The sequence below is a fragment of the Ascaphus truei genome, unplaced genomic scaffold (assembly GCF_040206685.1).
Source record: "Ascaphus truei isolate aAscTru1 unplaced genomic scaffold, aAscTru1.hap1 HAP1_SCAFFOLD_251, whole genome shotgun sequence".
Classification (NCBI taxonomy): Eukaryota; Metazoa; Chordata; class Amphibia; order Anura; family Ascaphidae; genus Ascaphus; species Ascaphus truei.
Window position 1 is genome coordinate 162,307 of NW_027455440.1, and position 27,051 is coordinate 189,357.

Genomic DNA, 27,051 nt, shown 5'->3' on the forward strand with positions numbered 1-27,051 from the left:
TCACAAGCCGAGCTGCAGTTCCATAGAAATTTCAGTTTTACCGCTGAACTAAAAATGGGTAGAACGTACTATTTCTCCCTTCCTGTTAATGCCAAGGACTTCCCCTTTACAGTGCACACTTTGTCTAATCCTCCCCGCTTCAGCCCAGAAATATTGAGCTTCAGATGTGTTGTTAACGTTGAGTAAAAAAGTTGCTCGCAGCTGTTCTAGGAACACATTCTGAAATCGCGTATATCTTTGCTTCTACACATAGCAATGTATTGTGCTTTGCTTTACACACTATTCTACCGTCAAGAGGAGAGAATTCATCAAGTTTAATAAGCACAAACACTGTATAAGTCGAATTTCAGCATTTTTGTGTGACCGGAACAAAACCACAGTCACAAGCCGAGCTGCAGTTCCATAGAAATTTCAGTTTTACTGCTGAACTAAAAATGGGTAGAAAGTACTTTTTCTCCCTTCCTGTTAATGCCACAGACTTCCCCTTTACAGTGCACACTTTGTCTAATCCTCCCCGCTTCAGCCCAGAAATATTGAGATTCAGATGTGTTGTTAACGTTGAGTAAAAAAGTTGCTCGCAGCTGTTCTAGGAACACATTCTGAAATCGCGTATATCTTTGCTTCTACACATAGCAATGTATTGTGCTTTGCTTTACACACTATTCTACCGTCAAGAGGAGAGAATTCATCAAGTTTAATAAGCACAAACACTGTATAAGTCGAATTTCAGCATTTTTGTGTGACCGGGAAAACCACAGTCACAAGCCGAGCTGCAGTTCCATAGAAATTTCAGTTTTACCGCTGAACTAGAAATGGGTAGAAAGTACTTTTTCTCCCTTCCTGTTAATGCCACAGACTTCCCCTTTACAGTGCACACTTTGTCTAATCCTCCCCGCTTCAGCCCAGAAATATTGAGCTTCAGATGTGTTGTTAACGTTGAGTAAAAAAGTTGCTCGCAGCTGTTCTAGGAACACATTCTGAAATCGCGTATATCTTTGCTTCTACACATAGCAATGTATTGTGCTTTGCTTTACACACTATTCTACCGTCAAGAGGAGAGAATTCATCAAGTTTAATAAGCACAAACACTGTATAAGTCGAATTTCAGCATTTTTGTGTGACCGGGAAAACCACAGTCACAAACCGAGCTGCAGTTCCATAGAAACTTCAGTTTTACCGCTTAACCTAAAAATGGGTAGAAAGTACTTTTTCTCCCTTCCTGTTAATGCCACAGACTTCCCCTTTACAGTGCACACTTTGTCTAATCCTCCCCGCTTCAGCCCAGAAATATTGAGCTTCAGATGTGTTGTTAACGTTGAGTAAAAAAGTTGCTCGCAGCTGTTCTAGGAACACATTCTGAAATCGCGTATATCTTTGCTTCTACACATAGCAATGTATTGTGCTTTGCTTTACACACTATTCTACCGTCAAGAGGAGAGAATTCATCAAGTTTAATAAGCACAAACACTGTATAAGTCGAATTTCAGCATTTTTGTGTGACCGGGAAAACCACAGTCACAAGCCGAGCTGCAGTTCCATAGAAATTTCAGTTTTACCGCTGAACTAAAAATGGGTAGAACGTACTATTTCTCCCTTCCTGTTAATGCCAAGGACTTCCCCTTTACAGTGCACACTTTGTCTAATCCTCCCCGCTTCAGCCCAGAAATATTGAGCTTCAGATGTGTTGTTAACGTTGAGTAAAAAAGTTGCTCGCAGCTGTTCTAGGAACACATTCTGAAATCGCGTATATCTTTGCTTCTACACATAGCAATGTATTGTGCTTTGCTTTACACACTATTCTACCGTCAAGAGGAGAGAATTCATCAAGTTTAATAAGCACAAACACTGTATAAGTCGAATTTCAGCATTTTTGTGTGACCGGGAAAACCACAGTCACAAGCCGAGCTGCAGTTCCATAGAAATTTCAGTTTTACCGCTGAACTAGAAATTTGTAGAAAGTACTTTTTCTCCCTTCCTGTTAATGCCACAGACTTCCCCTTTACAGTGCACACTTTGTCTAATCCTCCCCGCTTCAGCCCAGAAATATTAAGCTTCAGATGTGTTGTTAACGTTGAGTAAAAAAAGTTGCTCGCAGCTGTTCTAGGAACACATTCTGAAATCGCGTATATCTTTGCTTCTACACATAGCAATGTATTGTGCTTTGCTTTACACACTATTCTCCCGTCAAGAGGAGAGAATTCATCAAGTTTAATAAGCACAAACACTGTATAAGTCGAATTTCAGCATTTTTGTGTGACCGGGAAAACCACAGTCACAAGCCGAGCTGCAGTTCCATAGAAATTTCAGTTTTACCGCTGAACTAGAAATGGGTAGAAAGTACTTTTTCTCCCTTCCTGTTAATGCCACAGACTTCCCCTTTACAGTGCACACTTTGTCTAATCCTCCCCGCTTCAGCCCAGAAATATTGAGCTTCAGATGTGTTGTTAACGTTGAGTAAAAAAGTTGCTCGCAGCTGTTCTAGGAACACATTCTGAAATCGCGTATATCTTTGCTTCTACACATAGCAATGTATTGTGCTTTGCTTTACACACTATTCTACCGTCAAGAGGAGAGAATTCATCAAGTTTAATAAGCACAAACACTGTATAAGTCGAATTTCAGCATTTTTGTGTGACCGGGAAAACCACAGTCACAAACCGAGCTGCAGTTCCATAGAAACTTCAGTTTTACCGCTGAACCTAAAAATGGGTAGAAAGTACTTTTTCTCCCTTCCTGTTAATGCCACAGACTTCCCCTTTACAGTGCACACTTTGTCTAATCCTCCCCGCTTCAGCCCAGAAATATTGAGCTTCAGATGTGTTGTTAACGTTGAGTAAAAAAGTTGCTCGCAGCTGTTCTAGGAACACATTCTGAAATCGCGTATATCTTTGCTTCTACACATAGCAATGTATTGTGCTTTGCTTTACACACTATTCTACCGTCAAGAGGAGAGAATTCATCAAGTTTAATAAGCACAAACACTGTATAAGTCGAATTTCAGCATTTTTGTGTGACCGGGAAAACCACAGTCACAAGCCGAGCTGCAGTTCCATAGAAATTTCAGTTTTACCGCTGAACTAAAAATGGGTAGAACGTACTATTTCTCCCTTCCTGTTAATGCCAAGGACTTCCCCTTTACAGTGCACACTTTGTCTAATCCTCCCCGCTTCAGCCCAGAAATATTGAGCTTCAGATGTGTTGTTAACGTTGAGTAAAAAAGTTGCTCGCAGCTGTTCTAGGAACTCATTCTGAAATCGCGTATATCTTTGCTTCTACACATAGCAATGTATTGTGCTTTGCTTTACACACTATTCTACCGTCAAGAGGAGAGAATTCATCAAGTTTAATAAGCACAAACACTGTATAAGTCGAATTTCAGCATTTTTGTGTGACCGGAACAAAACCACAGTCACAAGCCGAGCTGCAGTTCCATAGAAATTTCAGTTTTACTGCTGAACTAAAAATGGGTAGAAAGTACTTTTTCTCCCTTCCTGTTAATGCCACAGACTTCCCCTTTACAGTGCACACTTTGTCTAATCCTCCCCGCTTCAGCCCAGAAATATTGAGATTCAGATGTGTTGTTAACGTTGAGTAAAAAAGTTGCTCGCAGCTGTTCTAGGAACACATTCTGAAATCGCGTATATCTTTGCTTCTACACATAGCAATGTATTGTGCTTTGCTTTACACACTATTCTACCGTCAAGAGGAGAGAATTCATCAAGTTTAATAAGCACAAACACTGTATAAGTCGAATTTCAGCATTTTTGTGTGACCGGGAAAACCACAGTCACAAGCCGAGCTGCAGTTCCATAGAAATTTCAGTTTTACCGCTGAACTAAAAATGGGTAGAAAGTACTTTTTCTCCCTTCCTGTTAATGCCACAGACTTCCCCTTTGCAGTGCACACTTTGTCTAATCCTCCCCGCTTCAGCCCAGAAATATTGAGCTTCAGATGTGTTGTTAACGTTGAGTAAAATAGTTGCTCGCAGCTGTTCTAGGATCACATTATGAAATCGCGTATATCTTTGCTTCTACACATAGCAATGTATTGTGCTTTGCTTTACACACTATTCTACCGTCAAGAGGAGAGAATTCATCAAGTTTAATAAGCACAAACACTGGTTAAGTCGAATTTCAGCATTTTTGTGTGACCGGGAAAACCACAGTCACAAGCCGAGCTGCAGTTCCATAGAAATTTCAGTTTTACCGCTGAACTAGAAATGGGTAGAAAGTACTTTTTCTCCCTTCCTGTTAATGCCACAGACTTCCCCTTTACAGTCCACACTTTGTCTAATCCTCCCCGTTACAGCCCAGAAATATTGAACTTCAGATGTGTTGTTAACGCTGAGTAAAAAAGTTGCTCGCAGCTGTTCTAGGAACACATTCTGAAATCGCGTATATCTTTGCTTCTACACATAGCAATGTATTGTGCTTTGCTTTACACACTATTCTACCGTCAAGAGGAGAGAATTCATCAAGTTTAATAAGCACAAACACTGTATAAGTCGAATTTCAGCATTTTTGTGTGACCGGGAAAACCACAGTCACAAGCCGAGCTGCAGTTCCATAGAAATTTCAGTTTTACCGCTGAACTAGAAATGGGTAGAAAGTACTTTTTCTCCCTTCCTGTTAATGCCACAGACTTCCCCTTTACAGTGCACACTTTGTCTAATCCTCCCCGCTTCAGCCCAGAAATATTGAGCTTCAGATGTGTTGTTAACGTTGAGTAAAAATGTTGCTCGCAGCTGTTCTAGGAACACATTCTGAAATCGCGTATATCTTTGCTTCTACACATAGCAATGTATTGTGCTTTGCTTTACACACTATTCTACCGTCAAGAGGAGAGAATTCATCAAGTTTAATAAGCACAAACACTGTATAAGTCGAATTTCAGCATTTTTGTGTGACCGGGAAAACCACAGTCACAAGCCGAGCTGCAGTTCCATAGAAATTTCAGTTTTACCGCTGAACTAAAAATGGGTAGAAAGTACTTTTTCTCCCTTCCTGTTAATGCCACAGACTTCCCCTTTATAGTGCACACTTTGTCTAATCCTCCCCGCTTCAGCCCAGAAATATTGAGCTTCAGATGTGTTGTTAACGTTGAGTAAAATAGTTGCTCGCAGCTGTTCTAGGAACACATTCTGAAATCGCGTATATCTTTGCTTCTACACATAGCAATGTATTGTGCTTTGCTTTACACACTATTCTACCGTCAAGAGGAGAGAATTCATCAAGTTTAATAAGCACAAACACTGTATAAGTCGAATTTCAGCATTTTTGTGTGACCGGGAAAACCACAGTCACAAACCGAGCTGCAGTTCCATAGAAATTTCAGTTTTACCGCTGAACTAGAAATGGGTAGAAAGTACTTTTTCTCCCTTCCTGTTAATGCCACAGACTTCCCCTTTACAGTGCACACTTTGTCTAATCCTCCCCGCTTCAGCCCAGAAATATTGAGCTTCAGATGTGTTGTTAACGTTGAGTAAAAAAGTTGCTCGCAGCTGTTCTAGGAACACATTCTGAAATCGCGTATATCTTTGCTTCTACACATAGCAATGTATTGTGCTTTGCTTTACACACTATTCTACCGTCAAGAGGAGAGAATTCATCAAGTTTAATAAGCACAAACACTGTATAAGTCGAATTTCAGCATTTTTGTGTGACCGGGAAAACCACAGTCACAAGCCGAGCTGCAGTTCCATAGAAATTTCAGTTTTACCGCTGAACTAGAAATTTGTAGAAAGTACTTTTTCTCCCTTCCTGTTAATGCCACAGACTTCCCCTTTACAGTGCACACTTTGTCTAATCCTCCCCGCTTCAGCCCAGAAATATTAAGCTTCAGATGTGTTGTTAACGTTGAGTAAAAAAAGTTGCTCGCAGCTGTTCTAGGAACACATTCTGAAATCGCAAATATATCTTTGCTTCTACACATAGCAATGTATTGTGCTTTGCTTTACACACTATTCTCCCGTCAAGAGGAGAGAATTCATCAAGTTTAATAAGCACAAACACTGTATAAGTCGAATTTCAGCATTTTTGTGTGACCGGGAAAACCACAGTCACAAGCCGAGCTGCAGTTCCATAGAAATTTCAGTTTTACCGCTGAACTAGAAATGGGTAGAAAGTACTTTTTCTCCCTTCCTGTTAATGCCACAGACTTCCCCTTTACAGTGCACACTTTGTCTAATCCTCCCCGCTTCAGCCCAGAAATATTGAGCTTCAGATGTGTTGTTAACGTTGAGTAAAAAAGTTGCTCGCAGCTGTTCTAGGAACACATTCTGAAATCGCGTATATCTTTGCTTCTACACATAGCAATGTATTGTGCTTTGCTTTACACACTATTCTACCGTCAAGAGGAGAGAATTCATCAAGTTTAATAAGCACAAACACTGTATAAGTCGAATTTCAGCATTTTTGTGTGACCGGGAAAACCACAGTCACAAGCCGAGCTGCAGTTCCATAGAAATTTCAGTTTTACCGCTGAACTAAAAATGGGTAGAACGTACTATTTCTCCCTTCCTGTTAATGCCAAGGACTTCCCCTTTACAGTGCACACTTTGTCTAATCCTCCCCGCTTCAGCCCAGAAATATTGAGCTTCAGATGTGTTGTTAACGTTGAGTAAAAAAGTTGCTCGCAGCTGTTCTAGGAACACATTCTGAAATCGCGTATATCTTTGCTTCTACACATAGCAATGTATTGTGCTTTGCTTTACACACTATTCTACCGTCAAGAGGAGAGAATTCATCAAGTTTAATAAGCACAAACACTGTATAAGTCGAATTTCAGCATTTTTGTGTGACCGGGAAAACCACAGTCACAAGCCGAGCTGCAGTTCCATAGAAATTTCAGTTTTACCGCTGAACTAGAAATTTGTAGAAAGTACTTTTTCTCCCTTCCTGTTAATGCCACAGACTTCCCCTTTACAGTGCACACTTTGTCTAATCCTCCCCGCTTCAGCCCAGAAATATTAAGCTTCAGATGTGTTGTTAACGTTGAGTAAAAAAAGTTGCTCGCAGCTGTTCTAGGAACACATTCTGAAATCGCGTATATCTTTGCTTCTACACATAGCAATGTATTGTGCTTTGCTTTACACACTATTCTCCCGTCAAGAGGAGAGAATTCATCAAGTTTAATAAGCACAAACACTGTATAAGTCGAATTTCAGCATTTTTGTGTGACCGGGAAAACCACAGTCACAAGCCGAGCTGCAGTTCCATAGAAATTTCAGTTTTACCGCTGAACTAGAAATGGGTAGAAAGTACTTTTTCTCCCTTCCTGTTAATGCCACAGACTTCCCCTTTACAGTGCACACTTTGTCTAATCCTCCCCGCTTCAGCCCAGAAATATTGAGCTTCAGATGTGTTGTTAACGTTGAGTAAAAAAGTTGCTCGCAGCTGTTCTAGGAACACATTCTGAAATCGCGTATATCTTTGCTTCTACACATAGCAATGTATTGTGCTTTGCTTTACACACTATTCTACCGTCAAGAGGAGAGAATTCATCAAGTTTAATAAGCACAAACACTGTATAAGTCGAATTTCAGCATTTTTGTGTGACCGGGAAAACCACAGTCACAAACCGAGCTGCAGTTCCATAGAAACTTCAGTTTTACCGCTGAACCTAAAAATGGGTAGAAAGTACTTTTTCTCCCTTCCTGTTAATGCCACAGACTTCCCCTTTACAGTGCACACTTTGTCTAATCCTCCCCGCTTCAGCCCAGAAATATTGAGCTTCAGATGTGTTGTTAACGTTGAGTAAAAAAGTTGCTCGCAGCTGTTCTAGGAACACATTCTGAAATCGCGTATATCTTTGCTTCTACACATAGCAATGTATTGTGCTTTGCTTTACATACTATTCTACCGTCAAGAGGAGAGAATTCATCAAGTTTAATAAGCACAAACACTGTATAAGTCGAATTTCAGCATTTTTGTGTGACCGGGAAAACCACAGTCACAAGCCGAGCTGCAGTTCCATAGAAATTTCAGTTTTACCGCTGAACTAAAAATGGGTAGAACGTACTATTTCTCCCTTCCTGTTAATGCCAAGGACTTCCCCTTTACAGTGCACACTTTGTCTAATCCTCCCCGCTTCAGCCCAGAAATATTGAGCTTCAGATGTGTTGTTAACGTTGAGTAAAAAAGTTGCTCGCAGCTGTTCTAGGAACACATTCTGAAATCGCGTATATCTTTGCTTCTACACATAGCAATGTATTGTGCTTTGCTTTACACACTATTCTACCGTCAAGAGGAGAGAATACATCAAGTTTAATAAGCACAAACACTGTATAAGTCGAATTTCAGCATTTTTGTGTGACCGGGAAAACCAGAGTCACAAGCCGAGCTGCAGTTCCATAGAAATTTCAGTTTTACTGCTGAACTAAAAATGGGTAGAAAGTACTTTTTCTCCCTTCCTGTTAATGCCACAGACTTCCCCTTTACAGTGCACACTTTGTCTAATCCTCCCCGCTTCAGCCCAGAAATATTGAGATTCAGATGTGTTGTTAACGTTGAGTAAAAAAGTTGCTCGCAGCTGTTCTAGGATCACATTATGAAATCGCGTATATCTTTGCTTCTACACATAGCAATGTATTGTGCTTTGCTTTACACACTATTCTACCGTCAAGAGGAGAGAATTCATCAAGTTTAATAAGCACAAACACTGGTTAAGTCGAATTTAAGCATTTTTGTGTGACCGGGAAAACCACAGTCACAAGCCGAGCTGCAGTTCCATAGAAATTTCAGTTTTACCGCTGAACTAGAAATGGGTAGAAAGTACTTTTTCTCCCTTCCTGTTAATGCCACAGACTTCCCCTTTACAGTGCACACTTTGTCTAATCCTCCCCGCTTCAGCCCAGAAATATTGAGCTTCAGATGTGTTGTTAACGTTGAGTAAAAATGTTGCTCGCAGCTGTTCTAGGAACACATTCTGAAATCGCGTATATCTTTGCTTCTACACATAGCAATGTATTGTGCTTTGCTTTACACACTATTCTACCGTCAAGAGGAGAGAATTCATCAAGTTTAATAAGCACAAACACTGTATAAGTCGAATTTCAGCATTTTTGTGTGACCGGGAAAACCACAGTCACAAGCCGAGCTGCAGTTCCATAGAAATTTCAGTTTTACCGCTGAACTAAAAATGGGTAGAAAGTACTTTTTCTCCCTTCCTGTTAATGCCACAGACTTCCCCTTTACAGTGCACACTTTGTCTAATCCTCCCCGCTTCAGCCCAGAAATATTGAGCTTCAGATGTGTTGTTAACGTTGAGTAAAATAGTTGCTCGCAGCTGTTCTAGGAACACATTCTGAAATCGCGTATATCTTTGCTTCTACACATAGCAATGTATTGTGCTTTGCTTTACACACTATTCTACCGTCAAGAGGAGAGAATTCATCAAGTTTAATAAGCACAAACACTGTATAAGTCGAATTTCAGCATTTTTGTGTGACCGGGAAAACCACAGTCACAAGCCGAGCTGCAGTTCCATAGAAATTTCAGTTTTACCGCTGAACTAGAAATGGGTAGAAAGTACTTTTTCTCCCTTCCTGTTAATGCCACAGACTTCCCCTTTACAGTGCACACTTTGTCTAATCCTCCCCGCTTCAGCCCAGAAATATTGAGCTTCAGATGTGTTGTTAACGTTGAGTAAAAAAGTTGCTCGCAGCTGTTCTAGGAACACATTCTGAAATCGCGTATATCTTTGCTTCTACACATAGCAATGTATTGTGCTTTGCTTTACACACTATTCTACCGTCAAGAGGAGAGAATTCATCAAGTTTAATAAGCACAAACACTGTATAAGTCGAATTTCAGCATTTTTGTGTGACCGGGAAAACCACAGTCACAAGCCGAGCTGCAGTTCCATAGAAATTTCAGTTTTACCGCTGAACTAAAAATGGGTAGAACGTACTATTTCTCCCTTCCTGTTAATGCCAAGGACTTCCCCTTTACAGTGCACACTTTGTCTAATCCTCCCCGCTTCAGCCCAGAAATATTGAGCTTCAGATGTGTTGTTAACGTTGAGTAAAAAAGTTGCTCGCAGCTGTTCTAGGAACACATTCTGAAATCGCGTATATCTTTGCTTCTACACATAGCAATGTATTGTGCTTTGCTTTACACACTATTCTACCGTCAAGAGGAGAGAATTCATCAAGTTTAATAAGCACAAACACTGTATAAGTCGAATTTCAGCATTTTTGTGTGACCGGGAAAACCACAGTCACAAGCCGAGCTGCAGTTCCATAGAAATTTCAGTTTTACTGCTGAACTAAAAATGGGTAGAAAGTACTTTTTCTCCCTTCCTGTTAATGCCACAGACTTCCCCTTTACAGTGCACACTTTGTCTAATCCTCCCCGCTTCAGCCCAGAAATATTGAGATTCAGATGTGTTGTTAACGTTGAGTAAAAAAGTTGCTCGCAGCTGTTCTAGGAACACATTCTGAAATCGCGTATATCTTTGCTTCTACACATAGCAATGTATTGTGCTTTGCTTTACACACTATTCTACCGTCAAGAGGAGAGAATTCATCAAGTTTAATAAGCACAAACACTGTATAAGTCGAATTTCAGCATTTTTGTGTGACCGGGAAAACCACAGTCACAAGCCGAGCTGCAGTTCCATAGAAATTTCAGTTTTACCGCTGAACATAAAAATGGGTAGAAAGTACTTTTTCTCCCTTCCTGTTAATGCCACAGACTTCCCCTTTACAGTGCACACTTTGTCTAATCCTCCCCGCTTCAGCCCAGAAATATTGAGCTTCAGATGTGTTGTTAACGTTGAGTAAAAAAGTTGCTCGCAGCTGTTCTAGGAACACATTCTGAAATCGCGTATATCTTTGCTTCTACACATAGCAATGTATTGTGCTTTGCTTTACACACTATTCTACCGTCAAGAGGAGAGAATTCATCAAGTTTAATAAGCACAAACACTGTATAAGTCGAATTTCAGCATTTTTGTGTGACCGGGAAAACCACAGTCACAAGCCGAGCTGCAGTTCCATAGAAATTTCAGTTTTACCGCTGAACTAGAAATGGGTAGAAAGTATTTTTTCTCCCTTCCTGTTAATGCCACAGACTTCCCCTTTACAGTGCACACTTTGTCTAATCCTCCCCGCTTCAGCCCAGAAATATTAAGCTTCAGATGTGTTGTTAACGTTGAGTAAAAAGTTGCTCGCAGCTGTTCTAGGAACACATTCTGAAATCGCGTATATCTTTGCTTCTACACATAGCAATGTATTGTGCTTTGCTTTACACACTATTCTACCGTCAAGAGGAGAGAATTCAGCAAGTTTAATAAGCACAAACACTGTATAAGTCGAATTTCAGCATTTTTGTGTGACCGGGAAAACCACAGTCACAAGCCGAGCTGCAGTTCCATAGAAATTTCAGTTTTACCGCTGAACTAGAAATGGGTAGAAAGTACTTTTTCTCCCTTCCTGTTAATGCCACAGACTTCCCCTTTACAGTGCACACTTTGTCTAATCCTCCCCGCTTCAGCCCAGAAATATTGAGCTTCAGATGTGTTGTTAACGTTGAGTAAAAAAGTTGCTCGCAGCTGTTCTAGGAACACATTCTGAAATCGCGTATATCTTTGCTTCTACACATAGCAATGTATTGTGCTTTGCTTTACACACTATTCTACCGTCAAGAGGAGAGAATTCATCAAGTTTAATAAGCACAAACACTGTATAAGTCGAATTTCAGCATTTTTGTGTGACCGGGAAAACCACAGTCACAAGCCGAGCTGCAGTTCCATAGAAATTTCAGTTTTACCGCTGAACTAAAAATGGGTAGAACGTACTATTTCTCCCTTCCTGTTAATGCCAAGGACTTCCCCTTTACAGTGCACACTTTGTCTAATCCTCCCCGCTTCAGCCCAGAAATATTGAGCTTCAGATGTGTTGTTAACGTTGAGTAAAAAAGTTGCTCGCAGCTGTTCTAGGAACACATTCTGAAATCGCGTATATCTTTGCTTCTACACATAGCAATGTATTGTGCTTTGGTTTACACACTATTCTACCGTCAAGAGGAGAGAATTCATCAAGTTTAATAAGCACAAACACTGTATAAGTCGAATTTCAGCATTTTTGTGTGACCGGGAAAACCACAGTCACAAGCCGAGCTGCAGTTCCATAGAAATTTCAGTTTTACCGCTGAACTAGAAATTTGTAGAAAGTACTTTTTCTCCCTTCCTGTTAATGCCACAGACTTCCCCTTTACAGTGCACACTTTGTCTAATCCTCCCCGCTTCAGCCCAGAAATATTAAGCTTCAGATGTGTTGTTAACGTTGAGTAAAAAAAGTTGCTCGCAGCTGTTCTAGGAACACATTCTGAAATCGCGTATATCTTTGCTTCTACACATAGCAATGTATTGTGCTTTGCTTTACACACTATTCTCCCGTCAAGAGGAGAGAATTCATCAAGTTTAATAAGCACAAACACTGTATAAGTCGAATTTCAGCATTTTTGTGTGACCGGGAAAACCACAGTCACAAGCCGAGCTGCAGTTCCATAGAAATTTCAGTTTTACCGCTGAACTAGAAATGGGTAGAAAGTACTTTTTCTCCCTTCCTGTTAATGCCACAGACTTCCCCTTTACAGTGCACACTTTGTCTAATCCTCCCCGCTTCAGCCCAGAAATATTGAGCTTCAGATGTGTTGTTAACGTTGAGTAAAAAAGTTGCTCGCAGCTGTTCTAGGAACACATTCTGAAATCGCGTATATCTTTGCTTCTACACATAGCAATGTATTGTGCTTTGCTTTACACACTATTCTACCGTCAAGAGGAGAGAATTCATCAAGTTTAATAAGCACAAACACTGTATAAGTCGAATTTCAGCATTTTTGTGTGACCGGGAAAACCACAGTCACAAACCGAGCTGCAGTTCCATAGAAACTTCCGTTTTACCGCTGAACCTAAAAATGGGTAGAAAGTACTTTTTCTCCCTTCCTGTTAATGCCACAGACTTCCCCTTTACAGTGCACACTTTGTCTAATCCTCCCCGCTTCAGCCCAGAAATATTGAGCTTCAGATGTGTTGTTAACGTTGAGTAAAAAAGTTGCTCGCAGCTGTTCTAGGAACACATTCTGAAATCGCGTATATCTTTGCTTCTACACATAGCAATGTATTGTGCTTTGCTTTACACACTATTCTACCGTCAAGAGGAGAGAATTCATCAAGTTTAATAAGCACAAACACTGTATAAGTCGAATTTCAGCATTTTTGTGTGACCGGGAAAACCACAGTCACAAGCCGAGCTGCAGTTCCATAGAAATTTCAGTTTTACCGCTGAACTAAAAATGGGTAGAACGTACTATTTCTCCCTTCCTGTTAATGCCAAGGACTTCCCCTTTACAGTGCACACTTTGTCTAATCCTCCCCGCTTCAGCCCAGAAATATTGAGCTTCAGATGTGTTGTTAACGTTGAGTAAAAAAGTTGCTCGCAGCTGTTCTAGGAACACATTCTGAAATCGCGTATATCTTTGCTTCTACACATAGCAATGTATTGTGCTTTGCTTTACACACTATTCTACCGTCAAGAGGAGAGAATTCATCAAGTTTAATAAGCACAAACACTGTATAAGTCGAATTTCAGCATTTTTGTGTGACCGGAACAAAACCACAGTCACAAGCCGAGCTGCAGTTCCATAGAAATTTCAGTTTTACTGCTGAACTAAAAATGGGTAGAAAGTACTTTTTCTCCCTTCCTGTTAATGCCACAGACTTCCCCTTTACAGTGCACACTTTGTCTAATCCTCCCCGCTTCAGCCCAGAAATATTGAGATTCAGATGTGTTGTTAACGTTGAGTAAAAAAGTTGCTCGCAGCTGTTCTAGGAACACATTCTGAAATCGCGTATATCTTTGCTTCTACACATAGCAATGTATTGTGCTTTGCTTTACACACTATTCTACCGTCAAGAGGAGAGAATTCATCAAGTTTAATAAGCACAAACACTGTATAAGTCGAATTTCAGCATTTTTGTGTGACCGGGAAAACCACAGTCACAAGCCGAGCTGCAGTTCCATAGAAATTTCAGTTTTACCGCTGAACTAAAAATGGGTAGAAAGTACTTTTTCTCCCTTCCTGTTAATGCCACAGACTTCCCCTTTGCAGTGCACACTTTGTCTAATCCTCCCCGCTTCAGCCCAGAAATATTGAGCTTCAGATGTGTTGTTAACGTTGAGTAAAATAGTTGCTCGCAGCTGTTCTAGGATCACATTATGAAATCGCGTATATCTTTGCTTCTACACATAGCAATGTATTGTGCTTTGCTTTACACACTATTCTACCGTCAAGAGGAGAGAATTCATCAAGTTTAATAAGCACAAACACTGGTTAAGTCGAATTTCAGCATTTTTGTGTGACCGGGAAAACCACAGTCACAAGCCGAGCTGCAGTTCCATAGAAATTTCAGTTTTACCGCTGAACTAGAAATGGGTAGAAAGTACTTTTTCTCCCTTCCTGTTAATGCCACAGACTTCCCCTTTACAGTCCACACTTTGTCTAATCCTCCCCGTTACAGCCCAGAAATATTGAACTTCAGATGTGTTGTTAACGCTGAGTAAAAAAGTTGCTCGCAGCTGTTCTAGGAACACATTCTGAAATCGCGTATATCTTTGCTTCTACACATAGCAATGTATTGTGCTTTGCTTTACACACTATTCTACCGTCAAGAGGAGAGAATTCATCAAGTTTAATAAGCACAAACACTGTATAAGTCGAATTTCAGCATTTTTGTGTGACCGGGAAAACCACAGTCACAAGCCGAGCTGCAGTTCCATAGAAATTTCAGTTTTACCGCTGAACTAGAAATGGGTAGAAAGTACTTTTTCTCCCTTCCTGTTAATGCCACAGACTTCCCCTTTACAGTGCACACTTTGTCTAATCCTCCCCGCTTCAGCCCAGAAATATTGAGCTTCAGATGTGTTGTTAACGTTGAGTAAAAATGTTGCTCGCAGCTGTTCTAGGAACACATTCTGAAATCGCGTATATCTTTGCTTCTACACATAGCAATGTATTGTGCTTTGCTTTACACACTATTCTACCGTCAAGAGGAGAGAATTCATCAAGTTTAATAAGCACAAACACTGTATAAGTCGAATTTCAGCATTTTTGTGTGACCGGGAAAACCACAGTCACAAGCCGAGCTGCAGTTCCATAGAAATTTCAGTTTTACCGCTGAACTAAAAATGGGTAGAAAGTACTTTTTCTCCCTTCCTGTTAATGCCACAGACTTCCCCTTTATAGTGCACACTTTGTCTAATCCTCCCCGCTTCAGCCCAGAAATATTGAGCTTCAGATGTGTTGTTAACGTTGAGTAAAATAGTTGCTCGCAGCTGTTCTAGGAACACATTCTGAAATCGCGTATATCTTTGCTTCTACACATAGCAATGTATTGTGCTTTGCTTTACACACTATTCTACCGTCAAGAGGAGAGAATTCATCAAGTTTAATAAGCACAAACACTGTATAAGTCGAATTTCAGCATTTTTGTGTGACCGGGAAAACCACAGTCACAAACCGAGCTGCAGTTCCATAGAAATTTCAGTTTTACCGCTGAACTAGAAATGGGTAGAAAGTACTTTTTCTCCCTTCCTGTTAATGCCACAGACTTCCCCTTTACAGTGCACACTTTGTCTAATCCTCCCCGCTTCAGCCCAGAAATATTGAGCTTCAGATGTGTTGTTAACGTTGAGTAAAAAAGTTGCTCGCAGCTGTTCTAGGAACACATTCTGAAATCGCGTATATCTTTGCTTCTACACATAGCAATGTATTGTGCTTTGCTTTACACACTATTCTACCGTCAAGAGGAGAGAATTCATCAAGTTTAATAAGCACAAACACTGTATAAGTCGAATTTCAGCATTTTTGTGTGACCGGGAAAACCACAGTCACAAGCCGAGCTGCAGTTCCATAGAAATTTCAGTTTTACCGCTGAACTAGAAATTTGTAGAAAGTACTTTTTCTCCCTTCCTGTTAATGCCACAGACTTCCCCTTTACAGTGCACACTTTGTCTAATCCTCCCCGCTTCAGCCCAGAAATATTAAGCTTCAGATGTGTTGTTAACGTTGAGTAAAAAAAGTTGCTCGCAGCTGTTCTAGGAACACATTCTGAAATCGCGTATATCTTTGCTTCTACACATAGCAATGTATTGTGCTTTGCTTTACACACTATTCTCCCGTCAAGAGGAGAGAATTCATCAAGTTTAATAAGCACAAACACTGTATAAGTCGAATTTCAGCATTTTTGTGTGACCGGGAAAACCACAGTCACAAGCCGAGCTGCAGTTCCATAGAAATTTCAGTTTTACCGCTGAACTAGAAATGGGTAGAAAGTACTTTTTCTCCCTTCCTGTTAATGCCACAGACTTCCCCTTTACAGTGCACACTTTGTCTAATCCTCCCCGCTTCAGCCCAGAAATATTGAGCTTCAGATGTGTTGTTAACGTTGAGTAAAAAAGTTGCTCGCAGCTGTTCTAGGAACACATTCTGAAATCGCGTATATCTTTGCTTCTACACATAGCAATGTATTGTGCTTTGCTTTACACACTATTCTACCGTCAAGAGGAGAGAATTCATCAAGTTTAATAAGCACAAACACTGTATAAGTCGAATTTCAGCATTTTTGTGTGACCGGGAAAACCACAGTCACAAGCCGAGCTGCAGTTCCATAGAAATTTCAGTTTTACCGCTGAACTAAAAATGGGTAGAACGTACTATTTCTCCCTTCCTGTTAATGCCAAGGACTTCCCCTTTACAGTGCACACTTTGTCTAATCCTCCCCGCTTCAGCCCAGAAATATTGAGCTTCAGATGTGTTGTTAACGTTGAGTAAAAAAGTTGCTCGCAGCTGTTCTAGGAACACATTCTGAAATCGCGTATATCTTTGCTTCTACACATAGCAATGTATTGTGCTTTGCTTTACACACTATTCTACCGTCAAGAGGAGAGAATTCATCAAGTTTAATAAGCACAAACACTGTATAAGTCGAATTTCAGCATTTTTGTGTGACCGGGAAAACCACAGTCACAAGCCGAGCTGCAGTTCCATAGAAATTTCAGTTTTACCGCTGAACTAGAAATTTGTAGAAAGTACTTTTTCTCCCTTCCTGTTAATGCCACAGACTTCCCCTTTACAGTGCACACTTTGTCTAATCCTCCCCGCTTCAGCCCAGAAATATTAAGCTTCAGATGTGTTGTTAACGTTGAGTAAAAAAAGTTGCTCGCAGCTGTTCTAGGAACACATTCTGAAATCGCGTATATCTTTGCTTCTACACATAGCAATGTATTGTGCTTTGCTTTACACACTATTCTCCCGTCAAGAGGAGAGAATTCATCAAGTTTAATAAGCACAAACACTGTATAAGTCGAATTTCAGCATTTTTGTGTGACCGGGAAAACCACAGTCACAAGCCGAGCTGCAGTTCCATAGAAATTTCAGTTTTACCGCTGAACTAGAAATGGGTAGAAAGTACTTTTTCTCCCTTCCTGTTAATGCCACAGACTTCCCCTTTACAGTGCACACTTTGTCTAATCCTCCCCGCTTCAGCCCAGAAATATTGAGCTTCAGATGTGTTGTTAACGTTGAGTAAAAAAGTTGCTCGCAGCTGTTCTAGGAACACATTCTGAAATCGCGTATATCTTTGCTTCTACACATAGCAATGTATTGTGCTTTGCTTTACACACTATTCTACCGTCAAGAGGAGAGAATTCATCAAGTTTAATAAGCACAAACACTGTATAAGTCGAATTTCAGCATTTTTGTGTGACCGGGAAAACCACAGTCACAAACCGAGCTGCAGTTCCATAGAAACTTCAGTTTTACCGCTGAACCTAAAAATGGGTAGAAAGTACTTTTTCTCCCTTCCTGTTAATGCCACAGACTTCCCCTTTACAGTGCACACTTTGTCTAATCCTCCCCGCTTCAGCCCAGAAATATTGAGCTTCAGATGTGTTGTTAACGTTGAGTAAAAAAGTTGCTCGCAGCTGTTCTAGGAACACATTCTGAAATCGCGTATATCTTTGCTTCTACACATAGCAATGTATTGTGCTTTGCTTTACATACTATTCTACCGTCAAGAGGAGAGAATTCATCAAGTTTAATAAGCACAAACACTGTATAAGTCGAATTTCAGCATTTTTGTGTGACCGGGAAAACCACAGTCACAAGCCGAGCTGCAGTTCCATAGAAATTTCAGTTTTACCGCTGAACTAAAAATGGGTAGAACGTACTATTTCTCCCTTCCTGTTAATGCCAAGGACTTCCCCTTTACAGTGCACACTTTGTCTAATCCTCCCCGCTTCAGCCCAGAAATATTGAGCTTCAGATGTGTTGTTAACGTTGAGTAAAAAAGTTGCTCGCAGCTGTTCTAGGAACACATTCTGAAATCGCGTATATCTTTGCTTCTACACATAGCAATGTATTGTGCTTTGCTTTACACACTATTCTACCGTCAAGAGGAGAGAATACATCAAGTTTAATAAGCACAAACACTGTATAAGTCGAATTTCAGCATTTTTGTGTGACCGGGAAAACCAGAGTCACAAGCCGAGCTGCAGTTCCATAGAAATTTCAGTTTTACTGCTGAACTAAAAATGGGTAGAAAGTACTTTTTCTCCCTTCCTGTTAATGCCACAGACTTCCCCTTTACAGTGCACACTTTGTCTAATCCTCCCCGCTTCAGCCCAGAAATATTGAGATTCAGATGTGTTGTTAACGTTGAGTAAAAAAGTTGCTCGCAGCTGTTCTAGGATCACATTATGAAATCGCGTATATCTTTGCTTCTACACATAGCAATGTATTGTGCTTTGCTTTACACACTATTCTACCGTCAAGAGGAGAGAATTCATCAAGTTTAATAAGCACAAACACTGGTTAAGTCGAATTTAAGCATTTTTGTGTGACCGGGAAAACCACAGTCACAAGCCGAGCTGCAGTTCCATAGAAATTTCAGTTTTACCGCTGAACTAGAAATGGGTAGAAAGTACTTTTTCTCCCTTCCTGTTAATGCCACAGACTTCCCCTTTACAGTGCACACTTTGTCTAATCCTCCCCGCTTCAGCCCAGAAATATTGAGCTTCAGATGTGTTGTTAACGTTGAGTAAAAATGTTGCTCGCAGCTGTTCTAGGAACACATTCTGAAATCGCGTATATCTTTGCTTCTACACATAGCAATGTATTGTGCTTTGCTTTACACACTATTCTACCGTCAAGAGGAGAGAATTCATCAAGTTTAATAAGCACAAACACTGTATAAGTCGAATTTCAGCATTTTTGTGTGACCGGGAAAACCACAGTCACAAGCCGAGCTGCAGTTCCATAGAAATTTCAGTTTTACCGCTGAACTAAAAATGGGTAGAAAGTACTTTTTCTCCCTTCCTGTTAATGCCACAGACTTCCCCTTTACAGTGCACACTTTGTCTAATCCTCCCCGCTTCAGCCCAGAAATATTGAGCTTCAGATGTGTTGTTAACGTTGAGTAAAATAGTTGCTCGCAGCTGTTCTAGGAACACATTCTGAAATCGCGTATATCTTTGCTTCTACACATAGCAATGTATTGTGCTTTGCTTTACACACTATTCTACCGTCAAGAGGAGAGAATTCATCAAGTTTAATAAGCACAAACACTGTATAAGTCGAATTTCAGCATTTTTGTGTGACCGGGAAAACCACAGTCACAAGCCGAGCTGCAGTTCCATAGAAATTTCAGTTTTACCGCTGAACTAGAAATGGGTAGAAAGTACTTTTTCTCCCTTCCTGTTAATGCCACAGACTTCCCCTTTACAGTGCACACTTTGTCTAATCCTCCCCGCTTCAGCCCAGAAATATTGAGCTTCAGATGTGTTGTTAACGTTGAGTAAAAAAGTTGCTCGCAGCTGTTCTAGGAACACATTCTGAAATCGCGTATATCTTTGCTTCTACACATAGCAATGTATTGTGCTTTGCTTTACACACTATTCTACCGTCAAGAGGAGAGAATTCATCAAGTTTAATAAGCACAAACACTGTATAAGTCGAATTTCAGCATTTTTGTGTGACCGGGAAAACCACAGTCACAAGCCGAGCTGCAGTTCCATAGAAATTTCAGTTTTACCGCTGAACTAAAAATGGGTAGAACGTACTATTTCTCCCTTCCTGTTAATGCCAAGGACTTCCCCTTTACAGTGCACACTTTGTCTAATCCTCCCCGCTTCAGCCCAGAAATATTGAGCTTCAGATGTGTTGTTAACGTTGAGTAAAAAAGTTGCTCGCAGCTGTTCTAGGAACACATTCTGAAATCGCGTATATCTTTGCTTCTACACATAGCAATGTATTGTGCTTTGCTTTACACACTATTCTACCGTCAAGAGGAGAGAATTCATCAAGTTTAATAAGCACAAACACTGTATAAGTCGAATTTCAGCATTTTTGTGTGACCGGGAAAACCACAGTCACAAGCCGAGCTGCAGTTCCATAGAAATTTCAGTTTTACTGCTGAACTAAAAATGGGTAGAAAGTACTTTTTCTCCCTTCCTGTTAATGCCACAGACTTCCCCTTTACAGTGCACACTTTGTCTAATCCTCCCCGCTTCAGCCCAGAAATATTGAGATTCAGATGTGTTGTTAACGTTGAGTAAAAAAGTTGCTCGCAGCTGTTCTAGGAACACATTCTGAAATCGCGTATATCTTTGCTTCTACACATAGCAATGTATTGTGCTTTGCTTTACACACTATTCTACCGTCAAGAGGAGAGAATTCATCAAGTTTAATAAGCACAAACACTGTATAAGTCGAATTTCAGCATTTTTGTGTGACCGGGAAAACCACAGTCACAAGCCGAGCTGCAGTTCCATAGAAATTTCAGTTTTACCGCTGAACATAAAAATGGGTAGAAAGTACTTTTTCTCCCTTCCTGTTAATGCCACAGACTTCCCCTTTACAGTGCACACTTTGTCTAATCCTCCCCGCTTCAGCCCAGAAATATTGAGCTTCAGATGTGTTGTTAACGTTGAGTAAAAAAGTTGCTCGCAGCTGTTCTAGGAACACATTCTGAAATCGCGTATATCTTTGCTTCTACACATAGCAATGTATTGTGCTTTGCTTTACACACTATTCTACCGTCAAGAGGAGAGAATTCATCAAGTTTAATAAGCACAAACACTGTATAAGTCGAATTTCAGCATTTTTGTGTGACCGGGAAAACCACAGTCACAAGCCGAGCTGCAGTTCCATAGAAATTTCAGTTTTACCGCTGAACTAGAAATGGGTAGAAAGTATTTTTTCTCCCTTCCTGTTAATGCCACAGACTTCCCCTTTACAGTGCACACTTTGTCTAATCCTCCCCGCTTCAGCCCAGAAATATTAAGCTTCAGATGTGTTGTTAACGTTGAGTAAAAAGTTGCTCGCAGCTGTTCTAGGAACACATTCTGAAATCGCGTATATCTTTGCTTCTACACATAGCAATGTATTGTGCTTTGCTTTACACACTATTCTACCGTCAAGAGGAGAGAATTCAGCAAGTTTAATAAGCACAAACACTGTATAAGTCGAATTTCAGCATTTTTGTGTGACCGGGAAAACCACAGTCACAAGCCGAGCTGCAGTTCCATAGAAATTTCAGTTTTACCGCTGAACTAGAAATGGGTAGAAAGTACTTTTTCTCCCTTCCTGTTAATGCCACAGACTTCCCCTTTACAGTGCACACTTTGTCTAATCCTCCCCGCTTCAGCCCAGAAATATTGAGCTTCAGATGTGTTGTTAACGTTGAGTAAAAAAGTTGCTCGCAGCTGTTCTAGGAACACATTATGAAATCGCGTATATCTTTGCTTCTACACATAGCAATGTATTGTGCTTTGCTTTACACACTATTCTACCGTCAAGAGGAGAGAATTCATCAAGTTTAATAAGCACAAACACTGTATAAGTCGAATTTCAGCATTTTTGTGTGACCGGGAAAACCACAGTCACAAGCCGAGCTGCAGTTCCATAGAAATTTCAGTTTTACCGCTGAACTAAAAATGGGTAGAAAGTACTTTTTCTCCCTTCCTGTTAATGCCACAGACTTCCCCTTTACAGTGCACACTTTGTCTAATCCTCCCCGCTTCAGCCCAGAAATATTGAGCTTCAGATGTGTTGTTAACGTTGAGTAAAAAAGTTGCTCGCAGCTGTTCTAGGAACACATTATGAAATCGCGTATATCTTTGCTTCTACACATAGCAATGTATTGTGCTTTGCTTTACACACTATTCTACCGTCAAGAGGAGAGAATTCATCAAGTTTAATAAGCACAAACACTGTATAAGTCGAATTTCAGCATTTTTGTGTGACCGGGAAAACCACAGTCACAAGCCGAGCTGCAGTTCCATAGAAATTTCAGTTTTACTGCTGAACTAAAAATGGGTAGAAAGTACTTTTTCTCCCTTCCTGTTAATGCCACAGACTTCCCCTTTACAGTGCACACTTTGTCTAATCCTCCCCGCTTCAGCCCAGAAATATTGAGATTCAGATGTGTTGTTAACGTTGAGTAAAAAAGTTGCTCGCAGCTGTTCTAGGAACACATTCTGAAATCGCGTATATCTTTGCTTCTACACATAGCAATGTATTGTGCTTTGCTTTACACACTATTCTACCGTCAAGAGGAGAGAATTCATCAAGTTTAATAAGCACAAACACTGTATAAGTCGAATTTCAGCATTTTTGTGTGACCGGGAAAACCACAGTCACAAGCCGAGCTGCAGTTCCATAGAAATTTCAGTTTTACCGCTGAACATAAAAATGGGTAGAAAGTACTTTTTCTCCCTTCCTGTTAATGCCACAGACTTCCCCTTTACAGTGCACACTTTGTCTAATCCTCCCCGCTTCAGCCCAGAAATATTGAGCTTCAGATGTGTTGTTAACGTTGAGTAAAAAAGTTGCTCGCAGCTGTTCTAGGAACACATTCTGAAATCGCGTATATCTTTGCTTCTACACATAGCAATGTATTGTGCTTTGCTTTACACACTATTCTACCGTCAAGAGGAGAGAATTCATCAAGTTTAATAAGCACAAACACTGTATAAGTCGAATTTCAGCATTTTTGTGTGACCGGGAAAACCACAGTCACAAGCCGAGCTGCAGTTCCATAGAAATTTCAGTTTTACCGCTGAACTAGAAATGGGTAGAAAGTATTTTTTCTCCCTTCCTGTTAATGCCACAGACTTCCCCTTTACAGTGCACACTTTGTCTAATCCTCCCCGCTTCAGCCCAGAAATATTAAGCTTCAGATGTGTTGTTAACGTTGAGTAAAAAGTTGCTCGCAGCTGTTCTAGGAACACATTCTGAAATCGCGTATATCTTTGCTTCTACACATAGCAATGTATTGTGCTTTTCTTTACACACTATTCTACCGTCAAGAGGAGAGAATTCATCAAGTTTAATAAGCACAAACACTGTATAAGTCGAATTTCAGCATTTTTGTGTGACCGGGAAAACCACAGTCACAAGCCGAGCTGCAGTTCCATAGAAATTTCAGTTTTACCGCTGAACTAGAAATGGGTAGAAAGTACTTTTTCTCCCTTCCTGTTAATGCCACAGACTTCCCCTTTACAGTGCACACTTTGTCTAATCCTCCCCGCTTCAGCCCAGAAATATTGAGCTTCAGATGTGTTGTTAACGTTGAGTAAAAAAGTTGCTCGCAGCTGTTCTAGGAACACATTCTGAAATCGCGTATATCTTTGCTTCTACACATAGCAATGTATTGTGCTTTGCTTTACACACTATTCTACCGTCAAGAGGAGAGAATACATCAAGTTTAATAAGCACAAACACTGTATAAGTCGAATTTCAGCATTTTTGTGTGACCGGGAAAACCAGAGTCACAAGCCGAGCTGCAGTTCCATAGAAATTTCAGTTTTACTGCTGAACTAAAAATGGGTAGAAAGTACTTTTTCTCCCTTCCTGTTAATGCCACAGACTTCCCCTTTACAGTGCACACTTTGTCTAATCCTCCCCGCTTCAGCCCAGAAATATTGAGATTCAGATGTGTTGTTAACGTTGAGTAAAAAAGTTGCTCGCAGCTGTTCTAGGATCACATTATGAAATCGCGTATATCTTTGCTTCTACACATAGCAATGTATTGTGCTTTGCTTTACACACTATTCTACCGTCAAGAGGAGAGAATTCATCAAGTTTAATAAGCACAAACACTGGTTAAGTCGAATTTAAGCATTTTTGTGTGACCGGGAAAACCACAGTCACAAGCCGAGCTGCAGTTCCATAGAAATTTCAGTTTTACCGCTGAACTAGAAATGGGTAGAAAGTACTTTTTCTCCCTTCCTGTTAATGCCACAGACTTCCCCTTTACAGTGCACACTTTGTCTAATCCTCCCCGCTTCAGCCCAGAAATATTGAGCTTCAGATGTGTTGTTAACGTTGAGTAAAAATGTTGCTCGCAGCTGTTCTAGGAACACATTCTGAAATCGCGTATATCTTTGCTTCTACACATAGCAATGTATTGTGCTTTGCTTTACACACTATTCTACCGTCAAGAGGAGAGAATTCATCAAGTTTAATAAGCACAAACACTGTATAAGTCGAATTTCAGCATTTTTGTGTGACCGGGAAAACCACAGTCACAAGCCGAGCTGCAGTTCCATAGAAATTTCAGTTTTACCGCTGAACTAAAAATGGGTAGAAAGTACTTTTTCTCCCTTCCTGTTAATGCCACAGACTTCCCCTTTACAGTGCACACTTTGTCTAATCCTCCCCGCTTCAGCCCAGAAATATTGAGCTTCAGATGTGTTGTTAACGTTGAGTAAAATAGTTGCTCGCAGCTGTTCTAGGAACACATTCTGAAATCGCGTATATCTTTGCTTCTACACATAGCAATGTATTGTGCTTTGCTTTACACACTATTCTACCGTCAAGAGGAGAGAATTCATCAAGTTTAATAAGCACAAACACTGTATAAGTCGAATTTCAGCATTTTTGTGTGACCGGGAAAACCACAGTCACAAGCCGAGCTGCAGTTCCATAGAAATTTCAGTTTTACCGCTGAACTAAAAATGGGTAGAAAGTACTTTTTCTCCCTTCCTGTTAATGCCACAGACTTCCCCTTTACAGTGCACACTTTGTCTAATCCTCCCCGCTTCAGCCCAGAAATATTGAGCTTCAGATGTGTTGTTAACGTTGAGTAAAATAGTTGCTCGCAGCTGTTCTAGGAACACATTCTGAAATCGCGTATATCTTTGCTTCTACACATAGCAATGTATTGTGCTTTGCTTTACACACTATTCTACCGTCAAGAGGAGAGAATTCATCAAGTTTAATAAGCACAAACACTGTATAAGTCGAATTTCAGCATTTTTGTGTGACCGGGAAAACCACAGTCACAAGCCGAGCTGCAGTTCCATAGAAATTTCAGTTTTACCGCTGAACTAAAAATGGGTAGAAAGTACTTTTTCTCCCTTCCTGTTAATGCCACAGACTTCCCCTTTACAGTGCACACTTTGTCTAATCCTCCCCGCTTCAGCCCAGAAATATTGAGCTTCAGATGTGTTGTTAACGTTGAGTAAAAAAGTTGCTCGCAGCTGTTCTAGGAACACATTATGAAATCGCGTATATCTTTGCTTCTACACATAGCAATGTATTGTGCTTTGCTTTACACACTATTCTACCGTCAAGAGGAGAGAATTCATCAAGTTTAATAAGCACAAACACTGTATAAGTCGAATTTCAGCATTTTTGTGTGACCGGGAAAACCACAGTCACAAGCCGAGCTGCAGTTCCATAGAAATTTCAGTTTTACTGCTGAACTAAAAATGGGTAGAAAGTACTTTTTCTCCCTTCCTGTTAATGCCACAGACTTCCCCTTTACAGTGCACACTTTGTCTAATCCTCCCCGCTTCAGCCCAGAAATATTGAGATTCAGATGTGTTGTTAACGTTGAGTAAAAAAGTTGCTCGCAGCTGTTCTAGGAACACATTCTGAAATCGCGTATATCTTTGCTTCTACACATAGCAATGTATTGTGCTTTGCTTTACACACTATTCTACCGTCAAGAGGAGAGAATTCATCAAGTTTAATAAGCACAAACACTGTATAAGTCGAATTTCAGCATTTTTGTGTGACCGGGAAAACCACAGTCACAAGCCGAGCTGCAGTTCCATAGAAATTTCAGTTTTACCGCTGAACATAAAAATGGGTAGAAAGTACTTTTTCTCCCTTCCTGTTAATGCCACAGACTTCCCCTTTACAGTGCACACTTTGTCTAATCCTCCCCGCTTCAGCCCAGAAATATTGAGCTTCAGATGTGTTGTTAACGTTGAGTAAAAAAGTTGCTCGCAGCTGTTCTAGGAACACATTCTGAAATCGCGTATATCTTTGCTTCTACACATAGCAATGTATTGTGCTTTGCTTTACACACTATTCTACCGTCAAGAGGAGAGAATTCATCAAGTTTAATAAGCACAAACACTGTATAAGTCGAATTTCAGCATTTTTGTGTGACCGGGAAAACCACAGTCACAAGCCGAGCTGCAGTTCCATAGAAATTTCAGTTTTACCGCTGAACTAGAAATGGGTAGAAAGTATTTTTTCTCCCTTCCTGTTAATGCCACAGACTTCCCCTTTACAGTGCACACTTTGTCTAATCCTCCCCGCTTCAGCCCAGAAATATTAAGCTTCAGATGTGTTGTTAACGTTGAGTAAAAAGTTGCTCGCAGCTGTTCTAGGAACACATTCTGAAATCGCGTATATCTTTGCTTCTACACATAGCAATGTATTGTGCTTTTCTTTACACACTATTCTACCGTCAAGAGGAGAGAATTCATCAAGTTTAATAAGCACAAACACTGTATAAGTCGAATTTCAGCATTTTTGTGTGACCGGGAAAACCACAGTCACAAGCCGAGCTGCAGTTCCATAGAAATTTCAGTTTTACCGCTGAACTAGAAATGGGTAGAAAGTACTTTTTCTCCCTTCCTGTTAATGCCACAGACTTCCCCTTTACAGTGCACACTTTGTCTAATCCTCCCCGCTTCAGCCCAGAAATATTGAGCTTCAGATGTGTTGTTAACGTTGAGTAAAAAAGTTG